The 16,627-nt window shown below is 40.4% G+C and overlaps 1 protein-coding gene across 15 annotated transcripts in view; it reads left to right on the top strand.

The window, feature by feature from the left end:
• The window catches only part of PHLDB2 (pleckstrin homology like domain family B member 2), a 245,504-nt gene that overhangs the window by 117,116 nt on the left and 111,761 nt on the right, over positions 1-16,627 (top strand). For 2 of the 15 annotated variants that reach the window (XM_019629719.1, XM_019629713.1), the window contains exon 1: positions 7,636-7,724. The exons of 10 other annotated variants lie outside the window; for them this stretch is intronic. The gene's annotated coding sequence lies outside the window, so the exon portion shown is untranslated. 3 more of the 15 variants (XM_019629716.1, XM_019629715.1, XM_019629714.1) reach the window with 3 other exon arrangements.

Here is a 16,627-nt window from a genome sequence, read left to right as displayed (position 1 = left end):
TTCCCTAATAGCTAGTGAAGACGAGCATTTTGTCATATATCTGTTGGCTATTTATATGTCTTCTTGGGAAAAGTGTCTGTTCAGGTGCTGTGCCCATTTTTTAATTGGATTATTTGTTCTGTTGGTGTTGACTTATATGAGTTCTTTATATATATTGGATATAAGCCCCTTATGGGAGGTGTTGTTGGCAAATATCTTCTACCATTCGGTTGGTTGCCTCTTTGTTTTGTTGATGGTTTCTTTTGCTGTGCAGATGATTTTCATTTGATATAATCCCATTCATTTATTTTTGCTTTTGCTTTTTTTGCCTTTGAGGTCAAATTCATAAAATCCTCTCTGAACACAAGGTCCATAAGTTTAGTACCTATGCTTTTTTCTATGCAATTTATTGTTTCAGGTCTTTGATCTTTGATCTTTCAGGCCTTTGTTTAGATCTTTGATCCATTTTGAGTTAATTTTGGTATATGATATATGGTGACAGATAGCTGTCTAGTTTCATTCTTTTGCATGTGTCTTTCCAAAATAGTATATAAAGGACTATATGTCACCAAATTCAATAACCTAGAAGAAATGGACAAGTTCTTAGAAATATAATAACCTTCCTAGACTGAATCATGAAGAACTGGAAAATCTAAATAGACTGATCAATAGTAAGGAAACTGAAACAATCATCCAAAACCTCCAAAAGCAAAAGTCCAGGACCAGATGGCTTCACTAGTGAATTCTACCAAACATTCAAAGATGATTTAATACCTGTCCTTCTCAAACGCCTCCAAAAAATTGAAGAAGAGGCAATATTTCCTAATTCATTTTATGAGGCCAACATTACCCTGATACCAAAACCTGGTAAGGATATCACAAAAAAAGAAAACTTCAGAGCAATATCTTAATGAATACAAACTCAAAAATCCTAAACAAAATACTAGCAAATCAAATACAACAATACATCAAAAAGATTATATGTCACAATCAAATGGGGTTCATTCTAGGAGCACAAGGATGGTTCACCATATGCAAATCAATCAATGTGATACACCACATAAACAAGATAAAGGGTAAAAATCATATGATTATATCAATAGATGCAGAAAAAGCATGTGACAAGACACAACATCCATTTATAATTAAAATGCTTAATAAAATGGGGGTAGAGAAGGAAAGTACCTTAACATAATAAAGGCCGTATACAACAAGCTCTCAGCTAATATCATACTTAATAGTGAAAACCTGAAAGTTTTTCCTCTAAGACCAGGAACAATACAGGTACACCCCTATCATCACTGTTATTCAACACAGTATTGAAAGTCTTAACCAGAGCAATCAGGCAAGAGAAAGAAATAAAAGGCATCCAAATTGGGAGTGAAGAAATTAAATTGTCATTTTTTGCAAATGACATGATTCTTTATATAGAAAACCCTAAAGACTCAACCAAAAACTATTAGAAACAATAAATACAATAATTAATAATACTGATTTTGAAGGATACAAAATAAATGTACAAAAATCCATTGCATTCCTATTTACTAACAGTGAAGTTTCAGAAAAAGAAATGAGGTAAACAATTCTTTTTGCAAGTACAAAAAAAACAACAAACAGAATATATACCTAGGAATAAGCTTAACAAAGAATGAAAAAGACCTATACACTGAAAACTATAAGACATTATTAAAAAAAATTGAAGACACAAAGAAATGGAAAAAGATATTCTGTTTTCATGGACTGGAAGAGTCAACATAGTTAAAATGGCCATATTACCCAAAACAATACAATCCCCATCAAAATCCCAATAGCAGTTTTTAAAGAAATGGAACAAAAAGTCATCAGTTTTGTATGGAATCACAAAAGACCCCTAATAGCCAAAGCAATCCTAAGAAAAAAGAACAAGGCCAGAGGTATCACACTCCCTGACTTCAGCTTACACTACAAAATGACAATAATCAAAACAGCATGGTATTGGCAGAAAAACAAACACACAGACCAATGAAATAGAATTGATAACCCAGAAATAATCCCACACGTATACGGGCAGATGATTTTCTACAAAGGAGCCAAAAACATACAATGGAGAAAAGAAAGCCTCTTAACAGTAAATTTGATGCTGAGTTTCCTGGCAACCAAGATACAAAAGGAAACTGGCTGACATAGTTCTCCGTAACAATGAATGCAAATCTAGTGTGAAAATAGATGACAATGGCTTTTCTGAGAAATGAAAGTACATTGTTTTTTATTTAAGAGAAAAAATGTACCCTACTTCTAAATTCTAAAAAGAGTTTATGATGAGGAACTCAGCTTACATAGGGCAGTACAACACAATGGTTGATGTCACTGACAACAGTTCCATAGGAGAAAGGCAAGTGTGGTTGGAAACTATTGATATTATTTTGATGAGGACATAATGTTTATACTCACTTATAAGTGACATAAGCCAAACACAGAATTAAAAAAACAAAACTGCATGATCTTACTTATATGTGGAATCTAAAATAATCAAGTGCATGGAAGGAGTAGAATGGTAGTTACCAGGGGTGGGGAGGTGGGAGAAATGAGATGTTGGTCAAAGGGCACAAAGTTGCAGTTAAGTGGGATAAATAAGTCTATATATCTAATGTACAGCATGATAACTATAGGTAATAATACTGTATTAAATATTGGAAATTAGATAAGAGAGTAAATTTCAGGTGTTTTTATCACACAGATACAAAAAAGGTAATGATGTGAGAAGGTATGTTAATTAGCTAGACTTGTAGTAACCATTTCACTATGTGTATGTCCATCAAATCATCATGTTTTACATCTTAAATATATGCCATTTTTATTTTTTTAATTAAAAAAAAAAAAGAAACTACACATTGAGTGTTCCCAGTATGTTTCTTAGCCTTTGTGCAAAGCATGGTGCTATAGTATCACATTAATTCATAAAAATATGAGTTTGGTGTTATCAGTCCCATTTTTCAGAATACAAATTTATTTCTCAGTAAAGATAAATAACACATTCAAGTTAGTTGGCTAGTAAAAGGGCTGAGTCAGGGTTTAAACCCAGATCTGCCTGACTCGAAAATCATTGCTCTCTCCACTGCACTCTGCAAATAAACAGTTCTTGATTCTTTGCTAAGCTATCACTGCAGAGACAGAAAAAGATGCACAGATTCAGGACATAAGAGTTAATCACGTCCAACCAGTCTTTGCTACTGAAAGGGTACAATAGCAAAATTAATTCCAAATGAAATAATCCGTAAATAATTCATATATCACTATGTGCAACACTTCACGTTTCCCCACCTGAGAGGGTGAAGGATACAGAAAAGTAAGATCAGGTACTGTAATCATTACAGATCCTAGAAAAAGGAACAGGGAAGGAATTTCTGCTGTGTAGTTTACAACACAGTATCCCCAGTGGGCAAGAGGAAATAAATGGTGGAGAGAGGGAGGTGTGGCTCTGGTCTGTGATTAAATAGGGACTTTGTTTTAAAGAGCCCAGGAAATGGACAAAGTGGAAGGAAAGTGCTCATTTCTTTTTTCTATCTTTTAAAATATCATCATAACAAAAAAAATCAGGTAATGATTATTACAATAATAATAGGTGTTAAATTTTGAGTGCCTTCTATACATTTTAAGATGTTGGGGTGTGCACTTCACAATTAATTTAGCCCTTGCACCTTGTTGATCTCTTCTATTTTCAGGCCTCTATGGCTGAAGCTACTGAAAACCATACTAACTCATTAGGAGTGAGATGCTTTCCTGGGTTTAGTCACTTTACAAAGTCACATTAAATCAATACTCTTTGCTCCCCTTACATGTTATCTTTCAAGTCTTGGAGTATGGCTTACACAAATATGAATAAAATGATCCCTCTAGCTTTCAAGGAAGTTGGCTCTACAAAAAATGGCAGAGATATCAACAGATGAAGCAAGGCAGTGAGAAGAGACCAATGAGGATCATTTTTTGTCTAGTGATTAGGAATCATTTATTTTACAGAAATTTCCCCTGATATATTCCTACTTAAAGAAGAGGTAGAGGGGAGCATTTAAGGGCGTGGATTCTAGAACCAGGCTGCCTGTGTTCAAATTCTGCCTCTCCCAGTTTATTAGACTGCTCTGTGCCTCATTTTTTCACCTATAAATGGTGATTTATATAAAATGGGGGTATTGATAGTATTTACCTCATAGTGTTGTTATAAGGATTAAACTAATTAATATTGGAACATATTTGGGAAAGTGCCTGGCACATACCATAATTGTTACTCTCATTAAATGTTAGCTATTTTTTTCCTCACATGTGAATATTGTCAACTTAATTATGACCATTGTAGGTGAGTTGTGTTGGCAGGCATGCTCCTCAGGCCCTTTGAGAGAGAACAATTGTCCTTAAGACATATGTCTAGTCACGTGTATTGCTGGTATTGTTCAGGGCAAGGAAATGTTTGCAACTATCATTCTTTGGGTCAAAGCCATCATTTATTTGTGCACCAACTACATGCCAGATAGCTTTCTAACAGTACTTGAGATATATCACGGGAGAGAGGCAACAAAAACCTCTGTCTGCATAGAACTTACATTCTAATGAAAACAGTCAGACAAAAAACATGATTTTAAAAGTACATTTTGTAATATAACATAATTCTGTTGATAAAATTAAAGAAAGCTTACTGGAGAATGAATTTTTAATTTTAAATAGAGTGGTCAGGGTAGGCATGAGGAAGATGGTGACGTTTGAGCAGTGTCTGGAATGAAGTAAGGGAGCAAGCACTAAGGGGGTGGAGGAATATTCAAGCAGAGAGGGCAGCTAGCATCAAAGCCCTGAGATGGGAGCCTACCTGTCTAGGAATCTAGTCCAGGAGAGGCTACTGTGGTAGGAACTAAGTGAGTGAAATGGGAGAGGTAGGAGCTGAGGTCAGAGAATGACAAATCAGTGGCCTTCTGGCCATTCTATGGATTTTGGCTTTTGCTCTGATTGTGATTTTGAACAGAGGAGTGATAGGAGCTGCCTTAATGTTTTAAAAGGGTTGCTCTGGCTGCTGTTGTTAAGAACAGCCCACATGGGGGCAAAAGCAGAAACAGGAAAAGGGTAACCCAAGTCAAGATGTGGTGGTAGATTAGATGTGGTTGGTAATGAGAGTGCAGGCGGTAAGTAGTTGAATTTTGGATTTACAGTATGTTGAAAGTAGAGCCAAAAGGGTTTCCTGAAAAGTAAGAGAAACAGAAAAGTCAAGGGTGACACCAAGGGTTCAGGCCTGCTAAGAGGAAGACTTCAGTTATACAGGATGGCTGGAGGATAGAGAGAAGACTTTCAGGGTATCAGTGTCAAAAATGTTAAGTGGGAGAAGCCCAGTGGGCATCCAAGTGGGCAGTTGCCTGGAGCCTGCTGTAGAGGGGAGATGACCAGGCCTAGAGGTAAAATTTGAGCATCATCACCAAATAGATGGTATTTAGTGCCATGAGACAGGATGAGATCACCACGGGAGTGAGTGTAGATAGATAAGACAGAGGTTCAAAGTCTGAGCTCTGGGCACCCCACTGCTGAGAGGCTGGGAGAAGAGAAGGGACCAGCAAAGGAGACTAAGAGGAACAATCAGTGGGCTAGGAAGAAAACCATGAAAATATAGTTTTATAGAAGTCAAATAAAATCACTTTTAGGAGGAGAAAGCCATTCACTGCTTTGGCTACTGATAGTTCAAGTGAGATGAGGACTGAGACATCTTCCGCTTTACTAGTTTGATCTGGGTAAGAATTCTAGGGACATGGTAAAAGCAAAAGCCTGATTGGAGGAAGGAAAGAGAACATGGAGTCAGCTTTTCTTAACTCGTTAAAGGAGTTTTGCTGTGGATGAGCAGGAAAAACGGGCAAGTGGCTGGAATGGGAAGTAGAGCTTAGTTTTTTTGTTTTTAATATGGGAGAAATGACATGATTTTATGATGATGTGGATGACCCTATAAATGGGGAAACTGATAATGTGACAGAGAAGAGAGAACTGCAGGAGCATTTACGTGTTGGATGGATCCCTGTATGTTTCTGTGGGGCAAAGAGCAGAAGAAAGGGGAGAAAGCCCACAAGGGGAAGAAAGTTCTATAAAACACCAAGCTGTCCATACATGAGCCTCTCTCCAAAATTAGGACTCAGACTTTTACTTGCAGAAATGAAAAGTGCATTAAATAAGCTATTTGTTGGGGCCAGCCCAGTGGCTCAGTTGGTTGGGAGCGATAGCTCTGGTCAATAGCGTCGCCAGTTCAATTCCCACATGGGCCAGTCAGCTGCTCCTGAGCTGAGCAGCCCCTGAGCTGCCAACCATCAGACCGATGGTGACTGGACTTGGAACTGAGCTAGCTGCGCTCTCCACAACTAAGATTGAAGGACAACAACTTGGCTGTTCCTCTTCCCCGATTCCTCAATAAAATCTTTAAAAAATAATAAGCTATTTGTTGAGTGCCTACTGAGTGTCAATCATGGTGTCAGGTACTTGGCATGTATTAGCCAGAAGTTTATTAGCCACGCTGCAGCTTCAGGATCATTATTCCTACACTATAAATGAAGAAAATTGTTGTGGGAGTTAAAACAACTTGCCCAAAGCCATACTGATCATAATTTAGTGTGCACTTCATTGTGCTGTTCTTGCTATTGTGAGTTCCTCGAGGGAGGGCTAATGGCCTTTATCTTTGTAACCCCAGAGGCTCGCTCAGAACTTGGCAGAGGTTCACATTCCCGAGTACCAGTCGCCGGCAACCCTGGGTCCCTTTGGTTGCCTTCTACGGAAGCATCCATTGGAGGACGTTCTCATCAACGTTGTTTTCATTAATTACAGCATCTCAAAAAACAAAACAAAACAAACACATGTTGTAAAATATAGAAACTTTCAAGAGAAATAACCGAAAGGAAATTAGCATAAAATTACTTAAAAATCCTCAGCCCAGAGCTGATTTAAAGAAGCTGCTTTTCTGACGCATCAGGTACCTGCCCGAGGGCGAACTGTCGGGAGAAGGTGCGGTCACCTGGAGTTTCCCAGTAGATACTTCACCGTCGGGTGAGGAAATCATCACCCAAGGACATGTACCCTCCCGCCCTTCTTCCAGCTCATTAAAAAAAAAAAAAAAAAAAAAAAAAAAAAAAAAAAAAAAAGCCTGCCACAAAAGTCTCTACTGCGCGGCTGTAAACACAGCTTTGAGAAGCCTGAGAATGGGGTGCACAGCCAGACCCTTCCAGCAGCAGTCAAGTCCAACTGCAAACTGCTCGTGAGCTGGGTGGGTCGCCAACTTCATTGCTTCAAGTCCCTGGGTATCAGCCACGGTGGATAGGAAGGGGCCGAGGGCACTGAACCGAGCCGCGCGGAGCCCACCACCACCGCCCGAGGGGGACCGCACAGAGTGGCTGTGCGCAAGGAGCGCACCTTCCCTCCCTCGCCGCCGGCACTCAGCAGCGCCGACGCGCCAGGTGAGGAGGGGGCGGCGGCCGGCCAGGAGAAGGGGGCAGCGCCAGCTCCGCGGGTCCCCGTCGCTTCTCTGGGGCGTTGGCTCCCCCGCCGCGGAGTTGGTCGCCGCCGGTTGCGCGGCCGAGGGTTGGGGGCGGAGAGGAGGCAGTGGCCGGCCGGGCCGCGGAGGGGCGCGCTGACTGCGCACGGCGAGTCCGGAGTGGCCCGACAGCTGGGGAGGGAGGACCGGCTGGGGCCGGGGCCGGGGCCAGGCGAGAGGGCGGCGGGGCCCGTGGAGAGCGGTGGCTCGGAGGAAAGATGAGGCGGTGAGTGGACTCCGGGGACGCAGAGTTTCTTTGCTTCTCTTGCGGACTGTAGGGACAAAAGCCCGGGCTGTTCAGCTTTGGGGGGGCCTTGAGTCCCGGGGGGCCGGGGGGGAAATCGGGTTGCGAGGATCCTAGGGACGAGGAGACGCTCACAGAGCGATTGTAGGGAACAGGCGGGATTTGTGGGGATCCGAGACAACTTTTGCCGAGAACAACTGGGGTACCCAAGGAGAGAGGGATCGGGATCTTCGGGCAAGAAGTGCTTTGTCGCTGAGAGCGGAGGAAAGAGAAGGTCCGCCGCTGGATGGTGTGAGGCGCGGGATTCAAAGAAGACCCCCCTCCCCAAATATATGGCTAGTTGCGCTTCTGGTTCCACTTTGTTTTCAAAAGTGGGGCTCGCGAGTTGAAATCGCTCAGAGCCTTGGGTTCCGATTTGGCCTTGAATCCCCCAAAAGTGTGGCATGGCGGTCTCCGCACCCCTAAAGATAGCGGCTGGAAGCGATGGGAGATGTTTTGAACCCCTGTCTAACCCGCGCCCAGCGCAGCGGAGGCGCTGCTGAAAGGTTGGCTGGTACATTTAATAACTTAGCTCTAGCAGTGATCACTTATTAAAGCGCCAAGGACCTAGCTAACTCCCGCCACCGCCAGGAAATTAAAAGGCTGACAGGCTGTCCCTTGCAGGGTTGAGGTTTCCTGTCTGAAAGAGTTTCGGAAGTTGAACTTAATTTCAGCGCCTACCCATCTACCTTTCGAGTGTGAAGAGAGAACTGTGCCCACAGCCTTTTATGTTGGTAGACGTGCCCCAGACTGGGAATCCTCTAGGCTGGCCCTGCCCTCATCCCTAGAAGTCTTTCCTCTGCAGCTCGTAGCAGTTCTCAGGAGTCTAGAATACACAGCTAGTCGCAGCCAGACACAGCTAGGAGTGGAACTAGGAAAGGAGGCGGAATAACGTGGAGTCCTTTTAGTATAAATATTTACTAGCCACATTTCCCCTCATTCTATGAATGTGTAAGTTACAGATATTTATTTTCGAGTATTGGACTTGTGACATGAAGCTTCCTAGTCTGGCTTAGTTTAAGCGTTTGAGATATGTTTCTGAGATGCCAACATTATCTGGATTCAGCTAGGGGAGGTCTAAATGAAGTTCACAATTTCAGAGAGTTAAACTTTTGCCCTGAGAGCACTTGAATTCTTGGTTCCTGGTAGGATGGCAACAGAGTAGTTCGATTTGGGATAAATAAACCTTTCGAGTTCCCCTCTATTTTAACAGAATGGCTGCATCCCTGGTACCATTGCCCTCAATTGTGTAAATATTTGTTCGAATAAAGAGCTAAGGTTCTTTGAAAAGTAACAGTTGTGTCTATTCATGATTCCCTTTTCATATCCTGGACTTGGTTATTTAAAAGGGTTTTGGTGGGGTTTTTTTGTTTTGGTTTTTTTTTGCCTTACATATTTAATGTGGAAATTTAAACATGCATACTTACGAAATTGTAAAGTCCTCAAAATGTTTATAAGTAGCGTTTCCTTTAAAAGCAAGGGGGAGTTGAATTTTTGCTCTTAGTTGACTAGTGCAATCTTCATCTCCTGAGACCCAGAGGTCTGCAAATCCCAGCCTTTCTCACAAATGGAAAAATGAGATGTTTGGTTAAGAGTAGTCATCATTTCAGTCAATTTGCAGGCTGCAATCTGTTTCATGCAGCTGGCAACTGCTGCTCTTGTTGAGGTTGTGGTCAGACTATAGGGGGTGGCTTTTGGGTCCCTGTCTGAAGTCGGTGAGGAAAAGATACTTCAGAAAGTGGGCTAAGAGCTGGCTAACTCCTCCTATCTTAAAGAACCTGGACCAACCCTGGAACTCTTTAGCAACCTTTTCAGAAACATTTTACTTACCAGCTTTTGCACAAGAATGAGAAGAAAAAAACCAACCACTGGTTCTGAAAACCCTATTTTGATGTCTGTAGGCAAGGGTTGATTTTGCAGTACACTAGAGAAGTTACTGTGAAAACTGTGATTTCTTTTAAATACTTTTAAGAACAGTTGAGATTATGAATGTGTATGCTAATTCCCAGTCCTGCCCAGGAAGGTGGTGCTCCGAGTGACCTGGGAAAACAGTGGCTTTGTACAATTTCCAAGTGGAATCCACATGCTTTATAAATCTGATGGCTGTCTGTTAGGTCTTGGTGTACTTTACTTTGTAGCTGTGTAAATGTCACCCATTTGAAACAAAAACAACTAGTAAGTGATGTGCTTTTTTTTTTTAAAGCTCTGGTATACATTACAGCAGTGGTTCTCAGTGGGAAGGGGGATGAATTTTGCCTCTAGTAATATTGGCCAGTGTCTGGAGACATTTTTGGTTGTCCCAAATGAGGGTATGAAATAATCCCAACTGCCCACTGGGGCTGGCATCTAGTGGGATGAGGCCACTAGATGTGTAATATCCTACAATGCACAGGACACACCAAGAATTATCCAGCCCCAAACTCTCCACTACATTATTACCTCATGGACATTTGTTAACAAGATTAGGGGTCTTAACCTAATTTGGATCCTCAAGAAACCAATTGAGTTCTTGTTCAACACAAAGAGACTGTATCATAGAAGCCTTTTTGTCTGCAGCAGGTTCTTTTGCCCTTGGCATTAATACCATAGATTTGAAGGAACTTGTTGTGTTCACCAGGGATTTTGAATTGGCTTAAAACCACCAAATTTTGGAGTGTTAGAGTGCAGGAGAGCCTCAGAGGTCACCAAGTTCCGCCTTTTCATTTTATAGATGTAATAACTGAGATACTCGGAGATTAATGACTTGTAAGGTCTCACATGAGTTAGTGGCGGACATAGTACTAGGTATAGCCCAAGATTGGAGAATTTAGAAAGTGATATTCAGGCAAGAGTAGTTTTTTTCCTTTATTTATTTTTTTTCCTTAAACTGGACCTGACCCTTTGTGAGAGTTTAGAGGTACCATTCTCCATGATGATATAAATAAACTCTTTGATGGGGGAAGAATGGCATTAGCCATAGTGACTGTGGAGCATATGCCTAGGGGTGTCAGCCCCCAAAACAGGATAATTCCTTTGTGTGACCTATGACACTCCACGTCTGATGCCTGTGCCGTCCTTCCCATGGCAAAGTGGGCAACAGATGGTTCCGCAGACGTAGCAGATGCTGCTTTTGAATCCAGGTACAAAACAGAACATTTGAGGCTTTCTGTCCTTCCCTGCCTTATGGGTTAAGAATAGAGTGCATGAATGGATAGGGTTGTCTTGGACAGAAGGGAGAATGAGATGCCTCCTGAGTGCAGAGTTTAAAGACACCTGGCATATAAGGAAATGAGCGTGTATTGGGCAATTGTAGGGGGAATTCATAAGCTTATAAGTGGATATATAAGATATATGTGATTGCATGGAGCTTGAGTCAAGAATCCGAAGACAATTCATGCTTGGCAATTCTTTGGGTGAATAGGACAAAATAATTCTGGGAGCAAAAGGAACCTCAGAAATCCTCTTATCTGAACCCTCTGCCCACAACCCACTCACTTGGCTGGCTTGTGAGAACCTGCAAGCCCGCTCTGCTAACCCCTCTGTTCCATTGCACTTTCTCTTACACCCCACGATCTCCACCATTCCATCTGTTTGCCTCATGGGGAAGACAATGATAGTAATATAAAATCTTTGTTAATTTCCTAGGCGAGTTTAAAATGCATGGTATCTGTGCATGGCCCTGTTTATAGAAAGAAGTTATCTCAATGAGTTTTTGATTATCGGAAAAGTTGTGCACATATGGCCCAATCACTTAGGAACATATGTACTCTCACATTTACATTACTATGATTAGCCACTAGGCCTGTGATTATGGATTCTAGTCCTGTGTGCTAAGTGGCACTACCAAGATAGTTAACAATCCTCAAATCTGGGAGGTTCTGGCAATATAGGAGAATTTTTTAGTATGCCTTTCTTGGGAGAGGTCAGAGCTCTGAACTGTGCCAAGATTGGTTCTTATCATTTTGACAACTAGCCAATGGGTGTACCTCAAAGCCAAGTACATAGTATATTTAGAAATGATTGAAAGTGATGACTCTTTAAAGGTATCTGGTCCCTGTGGGTGCTGCAAAAAAAGAGGTGTATCAGCCTTCTCATAATCACCTTTTGTCTACTCATTCTTATTACCTTTTTTTAAGATGATAAGTAAGGAAGATATGAGTTGATTTTTGTTTTAATAACTGTTGGCTGGAAATATTTATTGGCATTTGAATAATGAGAGTCTTATCTTTTGAAGTGAATAAAACCAAAAAAGGGTAACTCTGGTTTTCAAATCCCTTCAAAATAAATGTTTATTAAGGCAGAACTTGTCTGTCACCCAGGAATTCAAATCTTCTAGGTGTTAATTTGAACATGATAATTTGCACATGATATTAATTTGTTTTCACGATATTTAGGGATGTTTCTTAGACGTTGAAAAGCAACTTTGTGCTGTATTGACTTTAAAGGCAAGAGTGCTGTTTATAGTAGCTGGTGGCCAATAAGAGAAACCTAAATATAAAAATCATTTTATTGAGGTGAAGTGGGAAAGCTAGGGGCTAAAGAACTTTGCTATACGAAGAAACAGATAAATAAGCTAGAGAATAACAGATTTAATTATATGGAGAAGTTTTTGAGAGGTTTTTACAAGAGATATTTGTTTTACTAAGTATGTGTAGGTTGATTTATCAAATGAATGGCTTTTCCTTACTTTAGAAATTAAGGGGAAGAAAAAGTTTGCTCATGCCAATATTGAATATTGTTATCTGAAGCAGGGTCAGCTTTTTCTAAGACTTGGTGCTAAATCTAGAGTTCATTGGAAGTCAGTGTTGATCATACAATATTTTGTTGGCACATTGCATGTGACTTCTCCAGATGGCAGTGTGTTTGTGGAATTAGCATCTGGAATAGCAAAAAAAAAAGCTAAAAGTTACAAAAATGTTTTTAGATTTCTTTCTTGACTGCTGTATCGCTAAATCAAGGGCAGATAAAAGCAGAGGAAAGCCAGCTCCTGCATTCTTTGGACCAGTTCAGATCCAGTCTGAACAGTGCTTCATAGCCAGCAGATATTCAGAGCAGACTGGGAAGTGATGTCTGGCTGCCACACTGCTTACGTCATTGCATAAGTAGGTTTCATAAACAGCATAAAATTTATTAAGGAAACTGCAAGCAGTGGGGTTGCAGACAAAATATTTTTTACACATCCTGCTGAATCAAATGCCCATATTATATATTGCGTTGTCATAACTCTGAGCAGGCCTTTTCCCCACTATATTAGGCTGAAACAATTTGCCATGCCCTTGGAATGTCATGGGCAACAGTGCCGGTGAAATCTTTTCCCAATTAGGTAGCTACCACCTTATCACTAAAACATGTTTCTGTGCTGTGGTCATTTCCATTTCCTGCATTGTATAACTGGCGCTCCGTGATAATTTAACCAGTACCTACGGGAGTCTAGAAAGTCAGAACAGAAAGAACATGTCATTCACTCTCAACTTTTTAAATATGGGGAAACCTCTGCTAAAACCAGGTGAAGACAGGTGAAGTGACTTGCTCCAGCTTTCCCCCCTCTGCTGGTTATTTTGGCAGAACCAGGAGGAGGATAGGTCACCTGACTCATGTCCCTGGCAGCCTGTCTGGTGTTCTATGTACTAGATTGTCCATTACACTAAAAATAACATCCTAGGGGCAGCCCAGTTAGCTCAGTTGGTTAGAGTGCAGTGCTCATAACACCAAGGTTGCCGGTTCAGTTCCCCATGTGGGCCACTGATCTGCGCCCTCCACAACTAGATTGGAACAACTACTTGACTTGGAGCTGATGGGTCCTGGAAAAACACACTGTTCCCCAATAAAAAAAATAAATAAATAACATCCTAATGTAACCATCTCCTTTATTAGGTCTTTTGGCCAGATATAAAATTTAAAAAAACAGCATTGATTTAATTTAATTTAATCAGTTGTTTATTGATCTCTGCTGGTTCAAGTCCTTTTCCTTTTTCTTCTAAGCAAAATAAATGGTTAAAAGGTAGGTAGCGGGAAAGGGGAAAATTAAGTAATGACGAGATAGTATCGTTATTGTTTTGTTTTGTTTACATTATAGTACTTTTGAAACCCATCCATTCAACTTTTGAGTTAAAGGGAAAGATAACCATGGACCATGTAGTCAAATTATATTTGTTCCATCTCTCCTGAGCCTACTTATGCCCTGACAATTTCCAGTTTACAAATATTGGGTAACAGAATGGGAAATGTAGCATGTTTGGGTTTGGGGAATGTTACTTTAATAAAAGATGACTCTTAGGAGAGTGTCTTTTGATCAGTAGTTGTGGAATGGGGACAGAATGGTGGAAAGTTTGCTCCCATAGACTCTCAGCTTCCAAGTCAAGCTCACAGTAGTGGTTTCGGGGTCAGTAGAGAGCATCTTTATCCTCATGTGATCCCAGGGTCAACCTTTTTCTTACTTGAAATTGGCTTTGAGCTGGAAGAGTGCTTTTTCCTGGAGTAATCCTCTGCTTCAGGAAGTGAATCTGAAATGCAGGTGCACACAGGTTTTCAGGACCTCGGATGTAGCTGTTCCAGGACTCGCCAGTTCTCTGGCTTCATGGCAAATGTACTTCTCTGGCTTATGCACTTCGCTGTGGTGACAGCATAATACAGGAGGATTCTTCCAGGTTCAAAGTCAGAATCATCTAAACCCAGGGATGAGTTGTACCAGTGATCAGGAATAAGAAACATCTGGAAACATTTCATTTATTTGGGGATATTTTAGAAATCTGTATCTTGAACTAAAACTGTTTTGGGATGCTATAAAGAACCCTGGAAATATGAGTCTAAAATTTCCTACCTAAAGAACTCTCCCACTTTCAGAGAAGCAGTAACATAATTTAAGAATCTACAATCAACGAAGTATGTCAGTCTCTTAGCATAAATATGTAAGAGGTGTGTGTGTGTGTGTGTGTGTGTGTGTGTGTGTGTGTGTGTGTGTGTGTTTAAATGTTTTTTGAGGCTGAAATTCTTTAAGATATGGTGGGTTGGACATTTTTTTGTGATTAGTTTTACATGTTAACTTTCTGAAGAGATGGTTTTTATTTGGGCACACAGTGTTGAAACTTAGTAACCCCACCTAGCATTATTTTGCAAGTATCCTAAATATAATGGCCTGATACTTGCAATATGGACAGTGCATTTCCTTTCAAATTTCTCCCAAGCACTTAAAAAAAAATCAGTTTTGGTGACGGCTGAGTGGTGCATTGGTTAAGAGCTGGCTTGGGATGCCAGTTCTGAGCAGCAGGGTCCCGGTTCGGATCCCACATGACGTCCAGTGACACTGCCATCTACAGCTAAGATGCTGAACAACAGTTCGACCTGGAGCTGGGCTACCGTGAGTTGCAGGCAATGGAGTAGGCTGCAGCCAGCATGAGTGACTGGCAGCTGGTGTGAGCTGCCAAGAGCTGCTGTGAGCCGCCGTCCAGAGGCCAGCGACCGATCTGCCCCACCTGGGAAGAGCACAGTGATAATACCAACATGGGCCAGTGAAGCAACTTCCTCCACAACTAGACTGAAGAACAAAAGGACAGAAACTTTCTCTGTTCCCCTTCCCTGTTTCCCCAACGCTGTTCCCCTCCCGCAACCCCCCAATGAAATCTTAAAAAAAAAAAAGTTTTTAGCAGCTTAATTCAATATGATAGGGGTTAGTATTTTATACTTTAAAAAAATTAGCTAAGAGCTACTGATATGACCCTGTCCTTTGTAAAGTGAGCCACTATAATTTTTAAGTCAGTATATATTCATATATTTTATTCATTTTAATTTTCAGAATGCACACATCTTATGCTTTTTAAATATTTTATTACAGAAGATTTTCAACATACTCAAAAGTTAAAAGAATGGTACAGTGAAATCCCATGTACCCATCATTCAGCTTCAATGATTTACATATGTTAATCTTGTTTCATCTGTAGACTTTACTGCCCCCCCAAAATATGGATTGTTATAAAGTGAATTCCAAACACTGCGGTATTTCATTCATAGATAATATACAACTCTAACAGATTAAAATTTTTAAAAATATATAACTATATCATGACACTTAAAAAACAATAATTAAAATATCATCTATTTTCTAGTCAGTGTTCAGGATTTCTAATTGTCTCATAATTTTTTTTAATAGTTGGATTGTTCAAAATGGGATCCAAACAAGGTCTACACATTGCATTTAATTGGATGTGTCCTGAGTGTCTTTTAATCTAGAACAGTTCCCTCTGTTGTTTGATTGTTTTTTTCTTGCCATTTGCTGGTTGACGATATTGGTTTGGGGTGTTTTTTTCTGCAGTCTTTTGCATATTCTAAATTTAGGTGATAACATCTCTGTGGTGTTGTTTGATATATGCCTCTGTTGCTTGTATTTTCTGTAATCAGAGACAGCATGCTTTTCATTTGAGAACGTTCCTACCACATCATTGTGGTGAACTTAATTTATAATATATATGTAAATACTTACTGAATTAATATGTGTCTTCTTTAAATATTGCTAAAACTGCCTTAATACTGGTTTAAACACAAATGTGAGTCCAGTTGATAAAAGTCGCATCTTGATTATGTAGGTAAATGTCAGGAATTTTGCAAGGGGAAAGAGAATTTGAATGACCCAAATGCTCTTTGAGGTTGTTTTTGCTTTCTGCCCTTCCTCCCCTGCCTTCCTCACTGGCTGAAGAGAGTTAATCACGGAAAACATGCAGCCAAATTCCTTGGATATTCTAAAGAATACTTTAAAGTTCATACAGACAAGTTGTGTTCAAGGGCCTAGCATGAAATTAAAAAGAAACAAAAACCCTATAATTGATATTTTACTCTCTTCACTATGAGTCTTCTAAGATTCTTAAGAATTCCTA

This window comes from Hipposideros armiger, unplaced genomic scaffold, assembly GCF_001890085.2.
Source record: "Hipposideros armiger isolate ML-2016 unplaced genomic scaffold, ASM189008v1 scaffold_866, whole genome shotgun sequence".
Lineage (NCBI taxonomy): Eukaryota > Metazoa > Chordata > Mammalia > Chiroptera > Hipposideridae > Hipposideros > Hipposideros armiger.
The sequence above is the reverse complement of the archived record's forward strand: the minus strand, read 5'-3'. Positions and strand labels throughout refer to the sequence as shown.